This window comes from Cyrtonyx montezumae, unplaced genomic scaffold (assembly GCF_038088225.1).
Source record: "Cyrtonyx montezumae isolate F1298 unplaced genomic scaffold, pur_monq_1.0 scaffold_10, whole genome shotgun sequence".
Taxonomy (NCBI): domain Eukaryota; kingdom Metazoa; phylum Chordata; class Aves; order Galliformes; family Odontophoridae; genus Cyrtonyx; species Cyrtonyx montezumae.
The window spans coordinates 50,326,190-50,340,492 of NW_027071826.1; the positions used below are offsets into that span (position 1 = coordinate 50,326,190).

The 14,303-nt window shown below is 40.3% G+C and overlaps 1 protein-coding gene across 1 annotated transcript in view; it reads left to right on the top strand.

Annotated features, from left to right (window-relative positions):
- The first annotated feature begins 256 nt into the window (after positions 1-256).
- MICAL2 (microtubule associated monooxygenase, calponin and LIM domain containing 2) overlaps positions 257-14,303 on the top strand; it is a 129,875-nt gene continuing 115,828 nt past the window's right edge. The window contains exons 1-2 of the mRNA XM_065755340.1: positions 257-346; positions 5,125-5,190. The gene's annotated coding sequence lies outside the window, so the exon portion shown is untranslated. The remainder of the gene's footprint in view (positions 347-5,124; positions 5,191-14,303) is intronic.

A 14,303-nucleotide genomic window follows, 5' to 3' on the forward strand; every position in this document is an offset into this window, starting at 1 on the left:
TTCATCTTCCATACAGAACCCACAGTGAGTCTATAGCAATGTGGAAGGGAAGATATTTAAAATAAAACTTGTAATAGAAATTTGAAGCTGCATTTGTAGCTGAAAACGTTCTAGTGTTTTTATTTTCTTCTCCTTGTCGCTTCTATGGTAGTTATCCTTTTATGTTTTCCAGCTGCTTTCAAGTCACTGCTGGGCCGTTGGCTGTGAAAGCAAGAGAACAGCTTCTGCAGATGAAAGGCCAGTGATGATAGCAGTGGAATGTGACCTCGGACATTTATCAGAACGACATTGTATGCCAGATGATACGGCATCCTTATTTTTCCAACCACTTCTGGCCTGGAATCAGGTCAGTACAAGATGGGTGAATATATTGCCATGCTGTACATACATCCATAAATGGCATAGCTTTGTTCTCCTCATTTGCAGTTGAAAATAATGGCAGCAAGGTGGATATGGGCATGTGATTGGTACAAATGAAAATGAAAAATTGAGTTAGGTGTGAAAAGATTTCAGTTACATTCTTAGCCTGGCCTCTGGCTTGCATCACAACTGTGGGCAAGTTATTTCCACAGCTGCAAAACAGGGTAGGTCTTGGCATCCTCAAAATGAAAAGCTGGCCTTAGTAATGTTATTAAATACTATTTATTCTATGGCAAGTGTTAGAGATTTCAGATTTATTTTCAGATTGTGCCCCTCAGGAGAATTGAAAGAGTCAGGAGTATTTTGTTGTTTGGTTGGTACACACAGGCTAGTACAACATATGTAGGTAGAGCTGTCATTCAGCTCAGTTGAGATGCCAGAAACATATTACTTTAACATCTTGGCAAAAGAAAGGATTTCTACTTATTTTAGTGTAGTGTGTAGAAGAAATTCTATAGTTGTTTCTATGGTGGCTGTGCAGACAACAATGGAGCAGTTAAAGTTTTAAAATTAAACTTTGTAATTAATTTTTGGTAATGCTTCTGCTCTTGAAAGGAAAACTGAGATTGCTTGTTAGTATTCGCTTATAATTTTTTTACAGAAATATATTCTGTATGAAACATATTTCATACATAAGACATAGGTACAACAATTAACTATTATTCATTTTTCATTTTAGTACATAGAAAACATAGCACGATCTCTGATATCCTAGGGATGAAAAACAAGAGATGTGTTGGTAAATAACAAAATATGACAGTATTGTGCTTCTCGGGTATTTTTAATGAAAAAAAAAAGAAAGGAAAGGAAAAAAAAAGAAAAGAAAAAGAGAAAAAGATCTAGCACTTCATAACAGTTCACAAACCAGACCATAGAAGAGAAGGCGGGTTTATCCCTACTACAAATCTTGCCCCAAAGCCTATTTGTTTGCTTTAAAAATATAATGTGGTAGAGCAATTATAGAAATATAAATCATTTTAGAGATACTGAATAAGCAGAATATGTTCTTCTTGCTGAATGTGTGCTTAAGTGCTTCTAATGATAAGGTAAATAACTTCTAACATATTTCTGATCTATTAAGATGTGGTCTAGGCATCAGCATTTTGACTAATATGTCAAGTTTTGAGAATGTTAATAATGTTCCTAACTAGTTTTGATTCCCCAGCTTGTTTGGGGGACAGGAAGATCCTGGTCTGATTGGCTGAGTCATTTTCTGGTGATTAAGTGGTATGTCTGAACAGGAAACATTGCAAAAGGCTTAAGGGAGTTTATAAATAGAAAATGTTTGGAAGGATGATCATTACTCAGAAATCAAATTCTATTGATACATGACTGCTGACTGCACAGATGTGGCCTGTTGTGAAAGGCCAGTATTTGTAATGGGAAATTGGATTAAAAAAAAAAAAGCAACAAAAAAACACCTGACAGAAAATCACATTAGTTTAATTAGTCTTTCTTTACATCTTTATCTTACTCAGACAAATATGTGGGGAACTTTAACTTCAGTGTAAACTGTCTTGAATATTATCCTTACTAAACCAACAAAATCCTTATTTACTGTCTGCTTCCTTTGTGCTTTCTTCTATGATATACTATGCATGTCATGTGTCATACACATGGAGGGAGCAAGGAATGGGGTGCAGGATCTTGAAATTCCTCAGTTAATACTGCTTCACTGTTAATACTGTGATACACCGTTAGGTTGGTAAGTTGCCTTAGATGAATTTCTGTATCATTTCTGTAGTTCTTCTAGGACTATGACTTGTATGCAGTTTGTTCTTCTGTGAAGGCAAGATAACAGCTAATCCCTCATTTCAGAATGGTATTTTAATACATGTTGAATTCAAAGTATAGTAGAATGCTATACAAATTCCTTGAAGCCAATGACTATACTCACAAAACAAGAAGGGGCATGTTTTGTTCCCTCTTGATTTAGCAGCAATCTTAGGATCACTACCTGGTTATATTACAGTGTAACTCCCTGACAAACTGGTCATTTAACCAAAAAGAATAGTTCTGTCATTGTTTAAAGAGGAATTATGTTGTTAACACAGGAAAAAAAAATATTGTGGACAAGTAAGGAAACTAAAATCAAATGTTTCTGATTTACAGCTGGATCCAAAGCTAACCAATGCCAGCAGGAGTTTTTCCACTGACTTCATTAAACTTTGCATATTTGTCCACATAAGTGCTAGGAATACAGCCCAGCCAGGCCTTGGGAGAGGCTCCAGACCCTTGTTCTCAGCTGACCTTCCTTTGCCACTGCACAGAGCTGTTAGAGTGATTGTGTCCAGTACCAAGAGCAGGCTGAACTAAAACCTGAAACCAAAAATTGCTGTAGGAAAACACTTAGTAAAAAAAAGAAAATGGTAAATATAAATCAAAGTAAATGGTAGCAATATTATGGGTTCTGATGCCTCCAGGCAAGCACCTACACATTTATAAATAATGACATACAGACATTGGTTTAGTTTAAGATGCTTATTGATGCTTTGTTGACTACTGTTTTAAGCAAAACAGAAGGCAAGAGTGAGCAACTTTCCAAAATCTGAGAATATTGTGAAATATAAAGTACATGAAAGATTTCTCTCCATGAGCACTGAGTAAAATGTATGTGTTAGCAGAAAGTACTACTTCTGTACACTAAAAAAGTCCCTAGTCTATCACTGTATGGAAAGTGATAAGAGAAGTGGCAGGGCTCCTGAAGGAAACCATTTAGTTAACATGATTGTTGAAAGATATAAATTTGCATGAAATCTAGAACTTTCTGTAGTAAGAATTTTCATCTGCGAAGTTTTACAGCAAACCATTCTCTGATATATTCTGATAAATAGTGGCTGTATTCTACTGACGTCTGAGTTATCTATGTATATCTAAACTACTGTTTGTTGTCTGACAACAAATATTCAGCATTGTGGGTGAAAGTAAAAGGTTAGAAAGGGTTCTCTGGATTGTCAGGAAGTTTTGTGACACTAAAAACAGAAAACATTTCAAGTTTGTGACATAATTTCAAACTGACCTCTTTTTGTAATACTGAAAGTGCCTTGTAGTCTTTAGCTTATACTTTGTTAAATAGTATGTTAGTGAACATGTGATTCCGGATGCCTATCTTGAAACAGTTGTATAATTGCTGCACATTAAGAAATTGCACGAATGTAATATAGCTAGAAGAAATCCTTCACAAGCAGGAAGAAATGTTTTCACATCAGGTAGGTAGAGATGCAAAAGAAGACTCTTCAGTTGTGCTGAGTCTCATGGATGACCATTGTGCATGAATTTAAAGCAGCCCATTAAGGGGCATTTGAAAGAAGTGACAGTCCTGTGAACAACGTGGAATGATCATGCAGCAGGCTGATGGACTAAGTTTCTGCTCAACAGGATTTCCTCAGGGAATGTGGCAGTTGCTAAATGTTTTCATTTCAGCTGTTATAAAAATGCACTTGTGTGCAAGTTTTGTTTTTCCCCCAAGTGCTGCTGTTACCATTCCAGTGAGCTCAAAGTGGGTTTTGGTCTCTGTATTCATTCAGGCTCCTCCCTCACCAGTTGAAATCTGCTATTTCAAACTCTGGGTATGCACAAGCAGGAAAGGCAGAAAGATACCAATTACCCTGTTGACAAATTTGCAGACACTCAGGTCCTTTTTTTTTTTTTTAATTAAATAATACTATTTTTATTTTTCTTTTTAAATCCTAGCACAGAGACTAGAAAGCTATTGGCAAACAGTGCAACTGCGAAAAGGTTTCTCTTTGAGGTACACTTGTTTGTCTAAGGTTGCTAATGTGACCAAATTACGGAGTTCATAAAAATATTTTACAGGTTGCCAAGAGCCATAATGTGCTGTGATCCAGTGAGATCCCGTGAACTGAAAAAACAAAACCCAAGCAACTTAAAGAAGTCCAACAATCTTTCCAGTGTTACCTTGCTAGTGGCACTTCATGAGGTGACATCTCTCTATCCAGTTCTAATCCACTATAAAAACAGTGCTAGGAACCGTGGCTCTGCAGAGCCTGGTATCCTGGGGGGAAGCAATAGCAGGGGCTTTTGGTAGCACATGGCTCTTGATCCTGCGTGTCAACGTTGAGCTTCTCTGACAGCAGAACTCTTCCCTGTAGGGTTATGGAAAACTGACAGTGCTGGAAAGGGGCCAGTTTAACTGAGAACTGAAGTTGACTAAGCTCGAACAACCTAATTATCACATAGGTTAGAGAGGTAAATGGCTCTAGGCTTCATTTAAGGAACCAGGGATGAAAGGGTGGAAACTGGAATAAGCCACATTTTTTCTGTGATCAGATAAGGAAGAGAAACCATCAGTGCTGGTGTGGCTGAATATAAAGTAGAAAAACTGAAGTTGCAGTAGGAAGTTAAAAAGCAATTAAACTTTCAAGAACATATTCCTGAGCAGCAGTTTGAGAGAACTGATTTAATTTTTACCCAGAAATGCAAGAATTCCAATCTTTGAAGGATGATTTTCCTAAGGTTGAGGTAGTGACATTAACTACCTATAGAGGTAGAAACATATAACTTACAACTTTAAAACACCAGCCTTAAGGAAACATCTTTTTTGTGCCTGCATTGTAGGTACCCTGTGAATGACATGAATATCTGCCTTAACAATTGTGCTGCTATGCTGCAATTTGGCCTCTGGTGAGAACTGCAGAATCCTTGCTTTTAACAGAGGTCTCTGTCTTTTTTCTCTTTTTACAGTTGAGTGAGGTTTGAAGAAAAACTGGATATTGGTTTGAATGAGCATGGGATTGACTCTAGTGGAAGGTAGGATGCTGAATGGGATTTTCTTTCTTTACCAATAGGCATAGCTGCAAAAAATGTCATTATGCATTTTCCATTGAGCATAGATTTACCTTTTGAACCATGACAACTGAGTATTTCTGAACAAAGTTTACATATAAGAATATTCATAAAGCATAAATCAGGTTGAAATACAAACCTACAGTTAAGGAAAAACTTTAGATGCGTCAATACTGTTTTTGCTGAACGGTATATAACTATAATATGCAGAACTTCAGTGAAACCTATAGATCTCCCCTTTTACTGACAGTATCCTCTGGGAATCTCTATGCACGTTATTCTGAAAAAAGAGCAATTATGAGAGCAAAAATGAGAGTGACATTAACTGACATTTCCTAGAAAATCCAGAACATGGGAAGGAACTATGCAAGTTGTAATTATACATTGGCCAGAGTCCTAATCAAGACATGGCAGTAAAATTCACACTTCTTTGCTACAGATTTGCTCTCAGGTTGCCCTGTAATACTCTCCAAGTGTATCATGGCTAAGTTAAATGTTTTAGTATAACTGTTGCTGGTAAGGGTATTAATGATGCATAACTCTTGTTTCTTAGCAACTTTATTTTTTAAACAATGTGTGAGTTGAATACATACAATTGATTTATTTTATGCTGTCAAGACAGACAATTATGTACAACACACAAAACAGATACCCAGGAGTTGCTGATTGTTTTCTATTATCTCCATAGAGCAAGTAAGAAACATTTGTATAAGATAAATTTAAAAAACGAATAGATCTTCTTCCCAGCCATTCCTCTCTGGCTAAGCACAAAAGTGAGGCCATCTCTTCCTTCCCTGAGAATAAGAAAAGGGGGTTTCACCATTAAACATCTAGCATGGGTATGCTAAAGAGAATGGACTCATTAATGAAACACAGTAGCGCTGACTAACTATATACATTTAATTCAAAAATGAAGAAGAGAATCTCTGCGAAAGTGGGAGCATTGCAGTCAGAAGCGCTGTAGTTCCATCCCTGAGCTAGGCAAGTCTGTCTGAGTGCTCAGGTGTCTGAGAAACCGTAACTTCCCAGGAATATCACCAGAGACTATCTCTGCACTCAGACTAATCACAATGGTCTTCACTGGCTCACACTCTTGTCTTTCTTCCATTAAAGACACTCACTGAAGACTTTGTTCAGTAACACCCACAAAACATAAACAACATTTAATTAAATAAAGTCTCTGCTAAGATTTAATATACTAGCATCAAAGCATCCGGAAAGTGATCTTTGTCTCTGACAGAAGGTTTCCCACAGACAAGGAATAATGTCAGGTACTTGCTGATGGCAATCGGAATTGTTAGGTGTATATTTACAGAGCTTCATGTGACTGACAGTCACATTGTAGGAGCTATTTTCATGTGGGTACATGCCAAGCACTCAGTTCTACTGTGGTTTTGGAGGTTTTAGTTTTTTGTTTGTTTGTTTGTTTGCTCTTTCTTGGTGTTGTTCATTGTATTTTTAATTTCCCCTAAATCTTTTATCACATACGTGTTTATTTTCCCCTTGATATAATTTAAAGCAACCCAGCTGGCTACTTTGCAGAGTGACATCTTCTAAGTAGCTGACAGTTTCCTCATCTGCTCATGCAGATGTTTTAGCACCCCAGCAAAGGAAAGTTTATTTACCATTTGTACAGAGCCTGGAATCATTTGGCATGAAAGACTTTGTAATGACTTAAATTTCTTTATCATTCTAGCTGACATTTAAGTTTCATTTTGCTCTGCAAAGTCTTCATCTGAAATCAAATATGACCAAACAGAACACATTTCAGGGAAGGTGTTAGCACAGCAGTGCAGGAAGGAAATCTTATCAGCTTTGTTGAGCTTGGTTGGTTAGTTTTACAGATTCATTTGTCAGCAGAATTGAAAACAGCACAGCTGCAAGGACCGGCTAGGAAAATGAGATCTGGTCCAAAGCCTGTTGAAATCCATGCAAAACAATGTTTAATTACTTGATCCTTTCCTCTCTAATGTCAGTGAGATGTTGCCATTTATTTCAACAGGAGGATAAATTCATCTGTGCCTTTTATATTCTTTCATATGCATTTCTCAGAGTAGTGACTGCTGTAAAACAAAGCAGAATCAGAACTGTGTTTGAGCATAGAAACCCAAATGTCAGAAATGAAAATATAAAGTATCTGTGGACTAAAGCCCTTGGTGTAGAGGCAATTTGGCATTAATAAGATGAAGATCCATAAGTCAATAATTAGCATATTCCTGGGGGGACAGAAAAAGGGAAAAAAATACAGCTGTTTATACGAGGGCTGCTCTGAACGTGATGCCTCCTCTTATTACATTAGCCCACAGTGTCAGAGGTGGTGTTGGTGGTACAGCAGTAGAGGTTGAACCTTCTCACCAGCATTCTATTATGTGTTGTTATGGTGTGACAGATGGCAGCAGAGGGGCACTCTAACAAAATGGCATCTGATATGGAAGTGCAGATAAAGCAAAGGTATAGAATCCTATGGCAACTGTATGCCTTTCTAAAATGAGAAGTGCTAGACTTATTCTTCTGCTTGCAAATAAGAAATGTGAGCTGAAGATTTTGAAGAGGCTTGTGCTGACTATGTGCAGACAGATTGCAATTAACAGTGTCTAAGAATCAGTTAATTCAGAATGATATGGGGAGCAAGAGATTATTCTGTGCTCAGATTTGGTGTGTGATTAATAGTTTTGTCAGCTTTCAGTAAAACCCATTCTAGCTTCAGGGAGATATAACCAGCAAAGAGATGTGATCCAAAAAATGAAATTCCCTAGATTTGCATCTACAAACTGTATCAGACAAATTTTTTCTATCAAAATATCAAAGAAAACATTCACATATGGAAACAAAACCAACCTAACAAACACAACACCATGGGTGGTGTTTGAGGATGAAAGACTCATCCCTCCTCTTCCCTAGTTCATGAACTTGCTGTTGACTGTGGTAAGAGAGCTAGGAAATTAGGTGTGTTCTATTGGTACTTCTCTCTGTTGTGATTTTGTGTGTGTTTTTGTTTCTGGTTTTGTTGGGGTGGTGGTGGTGGTGGTGTTTTTAATTAAGCAGCGAGGATCCTGTGGATTCACTGTTTACCAGCACACACTATTTTAAACTCTACCTCAATACACACGGATAAATCTGTTAACATGTTTAGAAACTTGAACAGAAATGCCACTTACAAGGTGTCTCACACTACAGTAACTTCATTGAGGGCATTATCTGACACATTCAGGATCGGGTAGGAAGGGCTATTTCCTGCACATGTGGTAAGAAAATCCAGCTATTCCACGCTCCTGGAAAATTATGCTCCCACATAATGAAATCAGCTTCCTTTCCTTAGATCTGTTTCCCATCATCTGTAAAGCAAAATTCCTATTAAAAAAAAAAAAAACAAACAAAAACAACCACACTCTAATGGCTTCATGTGTTCATTTAAAAACAAAAACAAACCTCCACAGCATTACTGAAGGAGAAAATATGAACATTTTTATGTAACTACTGATTCTCACCAGAGATGAATATGACGACAAACTTCAAACCACAAGCAGGAAAATGCCTATACTACCAATAGTACCCTATTATGGGATGTAATCAAGTGTCAGGGTTTTTACCTTCATGCAAACATTTCACTCTCATAAGCCTCCATGAGGTATTCTTACTATCTTACCCTATAGATCACAAACCAATATACTCAGTGTGTGCATGACTTGCTCAAGGGCATAAAGGGGTGAGTGGTGGAGGAGTGAATTCAGCATGGTCTCCCACACTAACCAGAGCATCTCTTTTGTTTAAAAAAGTAAGAGTTAACTTTGAAGAAATCCACAATCAATAGGAAAGATCAGGCAGAACATTTTAATACCACAAGAAGGACTTTTATTGCGTTGGAAATGTAGATAGTATTACATTTACAAGAATTTGAACAGATAGGCTTGCACGTGTCAGGAAGGAGAGTGCTTTATATAATAAGCCACAGTGAGGGAATGAACATCCTATGACAGTTAGCAGGCATGGCTTTATGAGTTGATAAAGCTGGATTGTTTTTCATAAAGACTATTCTTATTCCTTTTTCCTATCCTTTAGAAGGATAGGAAGCGTGAACAACAATAACAGCAAAATGTACAAAGCAGCTGCACTGTTAAAAATAATGGGCTAGGAACTTGGTCCTGCTGGATGAGGAGGCCCTGGAGCACTTAGGGAAGGCACTGATTCTCTTTATGGTTGTATGTCCCACACTTCATCTAAGGGAGCCTGGGTTATAGTAGCCAGCAGAACCATGTGTAATGGTAGATTTGTAGTTCTTGATTAGTATTTATCAAACTAAACTTTAGCAAAGTGCATTTATCTTAGCCAGAGAGATTAGACTGTCTGAAAGAGATGTTTTCCTTTGGAAGGAGTTGGGTATGAATAAAACATTTCTTAATTCCAGTTAAGCAATAATAACTTAAAATGATGTTTATGATTAGAGTTAAGATTAGCGAGTGTGAACTGTATGTTCATCTTCTGGCCACTTTCAAAGGCCAAGTATTTAATCAGCAAACAAACTGACCGTGGTCACTAGAATAGCAAGGTCCCTGGTGCGTGCAGCCCCCCACATGCCTTCCTTCTACAGAGTGTGCTCACATCTCCTGGAGACATTTGGCAGGATTGGTTACTTTCCTGTATGCTTAGAAACTTCTGAGAGGAGTGGAAAGAAAAGGAGACCTGGTAAAGGTGAAGAGGTACATGGGAGGCCAGTGCTGTAATCACCTTTTCTAATGAACAAGTTTGGGAATATTTTCCAGGAGAGGTTAAATTAATTTGACTTTGTTTTTTTCTGGGTTCTGTGTGGAGGAAACTTTGTCCCTCGTGGCTCTCAGTGCTGGACTGAAGCTAGGAAGACTTTCAGCCAGGCTGATAGCATTTCTTCACTACACACCCACTCCTTGCTAACTACAGATTACCTTTGCTGAAAGTTTGCCAGAGTTTTCTCATTCTTTGTTCTTGTCTTCCTCAAGGCTGCATTCTTTCTGATAACAAGAAAATAATACGCACCTTCTTTTTGTTGTTGTTTTACTTTCATCACTTTAAGGAAAAAGTACACTTATGCTCCCAAAGTTAAATAAGCCAGATAAACATACAGCACTCAGAAGTTAATGACTGAGTAAAAGTTAGGTTCAACCAAGCAAGACTCAAGAAGTTAGAAGGCAGATTTCAACCCAAATGAGAGATATTTTGCTGTGCAAAGTACCCTGATGTTGACGAATGATTTCAGAGAGTTAGCTAAATGCTTGGCCCCTGACAGCCTGTGCTTCACCCTGCTGTGTGTGGATGAGCAGGGCCACTGCTCCTCAGTCTGTTTTCTCACCATGTTTCCCCAGGCAGTTTTACATTTGGCTCAGGGCAAGCACATGTGAGAAAGGTCAGGTAGCTCCATTCCCGAGAGCCAGGCGTCCTGATCTCACAGGCACCTCCCAGGTCACTCAGGGTACAGTGGCTATGCAGCACGTGTCACAGCATTTAGGAATGCTGTCAGTTACTTACACGGAGCTGTAGGGTCTGCTGAAGTTTTTTATCAAACCTTCAGATAAGTGCTCTGCCTGCAGACCCTAGCCCCACCCCCCCTTGCTGAAGCAGGACAAGTGAGTCCCACCTGCTTCTGTATTCTTTCTTTTTTGTGAAACCTCCCTTCTGCGTTAGCAAGACGGTGTTGTTGATCAAAGTCAAGCAAATGTAGCACAAGCAGCGTTAGCTCTATTGCTGCCCTTTATTTCCGGTAGTTATCTATATACTCATAGCCTTAAATCTTCCGAATACATGTCAAGCCTTCAGCTTCCTCAAATACCGAGTCTAAACAAAGGAAAGTCATTTCTGAGTTCCCCATTTCACGCTCCGCCGGACGCAGCGACGGCAGCCCGCTTCCCCAATTCACGGGTCCCGCCCTCACGACGGTCCGCGCGGGACGGAGGGAAACCCCCTCCTCGTGCTGAACGCCCGACCCGAGCCCGCAGGTGGGCGCCTGAACGACCCGGGCCCGCGGAGCCACGAGGGGGCGCGGCAGAAGCTCCCGCATCGGGCTGCGGAGCCGTGCACCTTGCTGCAGGCGTGGGGCGCCCGGCGCGGCTCGCACGGGGCTGGGGCTACCGGCCCGCCTCCGCCCGCCCCGGCCCCGCCCCGGCCGCGCCGAGCCGGGACGAGCCGTGCCGCGCCGAGGGCAGCATGCGGAGCGGCGCCGTCACTCGCGGTAGGGTCGCGCTGCGCCGCGAGGGTCGCGCTGCGGGCGGAGCAGGTGCGGCGGGGCTGGGTCGTCCCGTGGCGGGTGGCAGCTCCTGGGGCTGTGGAGTACTGTGCCGCGGCAGGGTGTGGGCGGGTGCCGGTCGGCTGCTTGAGCGGCTGAGCGCTGCTGAGCGCGGTGCCAGGCGGGGCAGCTTTGGGGCTTTCGCTCTTGGTCGGAGGGAGACGCAGAAGTAAAACCAGCGCTCGGTTTCGTAAGTATCCCGCGATTAAGGTAGGAAAATGCTTTCCAAGCGTGTTGCAGCGCTTAAGTGGGCTATTAGTTTGGATGTGTCCTAGTGAGTCTGTTAATGAGCATAACAGTACCCCTCCCTGCGCACCTTCTGGGTTAATTGGACATGGCATCTGTTGGGTCTTCGTCTGCACTTTGAAGTATGCCTTAATCTACGATAGTAATTGTCTTGTCATGTTCCTTGCTTTTTTATGGATGCGTAAATTCAGCGTGTGATTTGAATTCATGTAGCTAGCTATGGATTGGCTTGGTGATTCCTGATTGCAGATTTACTTGCCCCAGGCTTATATGGTTGAACCAGTATCAAAAAGTTTTCAGTTCCTTCTTAACTAGCTTATCGGGAAGGATCTGAAGGGCTCTACTAACTTGAAAAACCGTTTACAATTGGCAACCTTATTGGTGCTTTCAGCCAAAATGCGATCTGAGCGTGGAAACCAAACTGCATTCTTGCATCTAAAGATTGTCCCTGCAGGTCAAAATTGAGGCGTGTTGGCATAGCCAGGAAACTGCATAGAAGTGTGAGGTCTTTTTTTTTTTTTTTTTTTTTTTTTCCTGCTTCAGAGACTCCAACTCCTGTAGAAAGGCAGAGCAGCAGTGTGGTTTCGTGCTGCCTAGGCCCCACTGGGGTGCAGTTCCCCCCCCCCCCCCTCTGACTGCTGTTGGTTTTGAGGAAGTTCTTAATCTGACACTATGACTAAGTGTCCTAATCTTTAAAATGGCTTAATGAGACTTGTCATGCTTGCCTCCCAGGGATATTAACATGTAATTGATGTTCATGAAGAACCTTCATCCGGGAGAAAAGAGGGCATCATGCTTGCTTCATTTCGCCATTCTGTATTGGTTGCTAAATATATTTCATGGGTAGAAAACAGATTATCCAATGACCAACTGGCGTTCATGTCTCTTGTCATATACTTGAGCACTTCAAATATGTGTTTGCCCGTGTACAGTGACTTTGAAATACGTGCTTTTTTTCACTGAATGCTACAGGTTTTATTCTTTCTGGAGGACAGGTCATTTGGAAACCTCCCTTTTAAAGTATTGTACTGAACTTCCAGCCAACTTATTCTAGCTCTGGAAGTAGTTGTTTTTAATCTGTGTATTATAAGGTCAGTAAATGTTTTGAGAATTAAAATTACACTGGCTCACTTAACACTCAACACAGTCGGAGTCTTACTCAGTCTAAGTCTTATGTTCAGGCTTGTTTTTTGTCATGTTCCACTTCTGTATCAACTGCAAACATGAACAATAATTTTACCGTTCTCTACTTGAAAGAAGATGTCTTTAAAACAAGGACTTTTTTTTTATCTTTATGCCTTGGATCTTCTTACTTGCTGCCCAGAGCAATAATTAGCAGCTTTACTCTCCTGACTTGAATCTCACCCCACCTCCTCGTTATCACTGCTGCTTCTCTCTGGGGCAGATAGCAGAGTCTGCAATGCCAGTAGTGCAGGGCTGAGGTCACCAGCAACATTTGCTGGTGGACATCAGTATTCTTTAAGTCAGCTGCTGTGAGTGTACACACCTACTTGTAGCACTGGTGTAATGGTCTTTTTTCAGCTCAAGCCTTGGGTTTAGAAATATTCAGTCCTTTCTCTGAATCTTGGTTGCTGGGTGACTGTTCTGTGACTGGGCTGACTTGCCAGGTACCAGCACATTCACTTCTGTGTTTCATCATATTTTGCCTTTTAGCAAAACATGTATTAACCCCTTCATGTTATATAAGCAAATTAATACCTGACAAGGAAGGGTTTTAAAATGCTGCTTGATATTGGCAACTGCTGTTCTCTTCATGTGACTTGAAGAAGGAAATGGAGATACAGCTTGTAATGCATAGTGGAGACGTGAAGTTCCAATGGAAAACCAAAGGATGGCACATTCAAATTCTTTCCCTGTGGTCTTTAGCTGGTGGCCTTTTTCTGCCTTGTCTGTAAATGTGGGCAAATTCATTACCGGCTTTCTAAATGTTAAAAAAAAAAAAAAAAAAAGTATCATCTGAGAACTTTCTTCCTCAGTTACTCTGAATTAAAATTTCCTTGTCTGGTGTCTGTGTCTCATTTCTTGTGGAGATGAGAGCCTTTCTTTTTGGGTGAAAGAAGCCATAAAATGAGAGGTAATAGCTAGCTGGTCTCTCAGTGAATACGCTTCAAGTCTTTCACCTTTTTTAACATGTACCTTGTATCTGCTCCAGCTGTCTCACTGCTCTGGTATTTTATAATTAGTATCTTGAAAACTCAAGAGAGAAACTTTCAAATGCTATATATTTCCCACTGGGACTCTTCCATGTGGCTGTAACATTTGTTGTGAGACCTTGGTAACGTGTGTCCATTCCTCAAGTGGGTTGGATTCCCCTGGTGTCAGCAGGAAATCTGGCTTTCTACTGGAAGAGACTTATTCAGAAAGTAGTGTGTTTTGATTCTGTTGAAGTGAGTCGATGTCAGGTGACTGAAGTTGTGGTCTGCCTTCTTTGTGGTGCTTCTGTTTTTTGAGCTTGCTCTTGTGTCCTGTCCATGGTCAGTGAGTTACAGGATGGCTGAGGGATTGCTTTGTGCAACTATACAGACAGCCTGGCGTGCTTACCTACGCATAATACATA